This window comes from Nelumbo lutea, chromosome 4 (assembly GCF_056320005.1).
Source record: "Nelumbo lutea isolate HS-2025 chromosome 4, American lotus-T2T, whole genome shotgun sequence".
In the NCBI taxonomy this organism is placed as follows: Eukaryota; Viridiplantae; Streptophyta; class Magnoliopsida; order Proteales; family Nelumbonaceae; genus Nelumbo; species Nelumbo lutea.
In genome coordinates this window covers 59,024,069-59,027,041 of record NC_142687.1, presented here as the reverse complement: position 1 = coordinate 59,027,041, position 2,973 = coordinate 59,024,069, and the positions used below count along the sequence as shown (strand labels likewise).

At 43.5% G+C, this 2,973-nt stretch overlaps 1 long non-coding RNA gene across 1 annotated transcript; it reads right to left on the bottom strand.

Annotated features, from left to right (window-relative positions):
• Positions 1-2,149: 2,149 nt before the first annotated feature.
• LOC148860792 (uncharacterized) lies at positions 2,150-2,973 on the bottom strand. Its single transcript, XR_016113377.1, has 2 exons — positions 2,706-2,973; positions 2,150-2,541 (listed from the first exon to the last, which is right to left on the bottom strand). It is a non-coding gene; the product is annotated as an uncharacterized LOC148860792 (long non-coding RNA).

Here is a 2,973-nt window from a genome sequence, read left to right as displayed (position 1 = left end):
ATTTAAGTTTTTGACCATTTTGAGGCCCCGTTTGGTTCACAGGAATAGGGGTATGGAATCGGAATTGGAATGGATTATTTCGATTCCAATTGTTTAATTAGGCAGAATTAGAATCGTATTCCCATTTCTACTGGAATGGCATTCTTCCATTTGAGGGAATGGCCATTCTTTACCCTCCTTTGGGAATGAAATCCCATTCTTGCTGATTTCAATTCTCATTCTCATTTTTGTTTGAATCAAATAGACTATGAAAATAGACCATTTTGATTCTGATTCTGAAGGATTTTGATTCCGATTCTGACTGCAAACCAAATGGACCCTGAAATACTTTGATTTTAATTTCAGGGTCCGTTTGGTTTACAGTTGGAATTAGAATCAGAATCAGAATGGTCTATTCCCATGATCTATTTGGTTCCAACAAGAATGAGAATGACAATTAGAATAACAGGAATGGGACAAAGGCGGGAGGGGAGGAAATGGTCATTCCTACGAATGGAAAAAAGCCATTCCACTAGGAATGAGAATGGAAGTCCAATTCCACCCAACCAAACAGTTGGAATCGGAATAGCCCATTTTAATTTGGATTCCAAAAAGGCTGTTATAGTCGGGTGCCCAGCCCATCTATGAGAAGCCCAGCCCAATTCAGCCCACCAAAAGGGTTAGGTTGCTGGCATTGATATTGACTATAGAGTCAAACTAACCCATGAAAGATCACGAGCTCTATGGAAATTTGGCTCCATTCCCGTATGTGGGTCCACTTTTGTTAGGTTGTCCCAGGAAATTTTGCACGAGGTTGGTGGCTCGTTGATTGGTTCATGATAAAATAGTGGGCAGTGGCAGTGGCCACTACCTGATCCCGATCAGATGGTTGATAGAAACTCTGGCCTATATGGTAATTAATCCTTGGTCAAAGTCAAAAGCTGGTGGACGTCACTGATCTGAGTTTGATAACTGAACTCAGTATTGAGAGATATCAAATGAAGAAGAGCCAACGCCCTCCCCTCGTTCTATGTATAGCAATAACTACACTACATGACCAAAATAGCCTCACGGATTACAAAAGGGGGATAGAGGGCATTTTGGTCATCTTGAACAGAAAGAAGCGAAGCTTGGTTGGTGATAGTGATGGCAACTAGCCAGGAGACCTGTTCATGGGCTGGGTAGCCCGACGGGCTGGCCCGCCCCCCGGATGGGTTTGAGCATGTATTTTAGTCAACGGACTTGACCTCGAGCCTAAAAGCCTGAGCCCGATTATTTTATGGGCTGGGTTTGGGATTTGTTAAAAAAGCCCGACCCGACTTTTGTACAAGTTAAACTCTAACCCTAAATATTAATCCCTCTCTTCTCAACCCCTCTCTTATCACTCATCTCTTTTTCTTAGCCGAACAAACTCCATTCTCAATCACAGTCTCACATAGCCAAACATTCTCAAGAAGACAAAACCGGCGCAACCAGTGAACTTCAACGGTGACCGGTGAGTCCTCTCTCTCTCTCTCTCTCTCTCTCTCTCGTTCCTCTTCTCACTTCTCCTTCTCTCTCAGAATCGATCTCAGTAGCTCATTTATTAGATGCAAGTCACGTAAACTCAAGCACTAGCTCTCTCTCTCTCTCTCTCTCTCTCTCTCTCTCGTTCCTCTTCTCACTTCTCCTTCTCTCTCAAAATCGATCTCAACAGCTCATTTATTAGATGCGAGTCACGTAAACTCAGGCAACAGCTGTGAATCCTCTCTCTCTCTCTCTCTTATATATATATAATACCCTCTTCTCATTTCTCCTCACTCTCAAAATCTCAGCTCAATTCATTTATTAGATGTGAACTCAAGCACCGGCGAACACAGGCATCGACAGCGAGTCCTTTCTCTTTGCCCTTTTATTCTATTCCTCTCTTATTGTTTGATTGGCCGCGAACACAAACACAAGCATCGATCTATCTTTTTGTTAGGTCGGGTTTTGGGCTCGGGCCTTCAGGCTTTTTATTAGAGCTGGGCTCAGGCTCGGGTCTAACAAAATCTTGTTTATGAAGAGTAAAAGCCCAGCCTGAGCCCGGCCCGGCCGATGAACAGGTCTATTAGACCGTGAGCAAAATGACTAGTGACAACTGACAACAATCACAAACTGTTTGAAGCACAGAAGGAAAAACCAGAAGGAATTAAGAAAACATCTAGAGCACTTAAGAAGCTTCAAAACTTTACAAAAATCTCTGAGAGTCAGCCCTGTACAAAAAACAGAAACAGATTCAGCCAACAAAGATCGAAATGTCTCTTCTTCATCGAATTCCGTCCGTCCAGTCTTCAGCAAAGAAGCCATGTATTCGCCATTGCCTGATTTTAAAGCTGAGAAAGCGAAAGCTCTCCTCCTCTGCTTCTGAGCAAGCTGGAATTTGTGGAGAACAGAAAACAGCAAGTAAAATATAAAAAGAAAAGCTTGAAAACCCACCTCCAATTCTGCATTTCGGAAGTGGGGTTTCAACCTGTTCGATAAGATGGTCGCACAATGAGATGAGACTCTTCAGCTGAACTGGGTTTCGAACAAGGTACATCTCTACAACAGAAAAACAAACAAAAAAAAAGTTACAGAAAGAAAAACCCAGAACCCATTGATGACCCTTCTTCTCTTTGACGTTGTTCGGCTATTAACAGAAAAAGCCAGAATCGCCATTATCGAAATTGAGAGCGTAGCTGAAGGGATCATAGTGGAAACTAAACCTCTGTTTGGAGTTGGACCGACCCTTCACTTGTCTCCGAATCTCCGCTCGGACCCGTCGGAACAAACTCCGGAACCTCCTCTTCGCACAGTCGAGGACCACGCTTGGATCAAAGTAAACACCAATGGTCGCCATTACTTTTACTTGTCGAATCCCCCAAGAAAGAAAAAAGAAACGCGCAGAAAAATCAAAACCACGGGACGCGCAGAGACAAAGAAGAAGCTCGGGAATGAAGGACAGACAGGGAGAGAACTGAGAAGAGGTGGGGC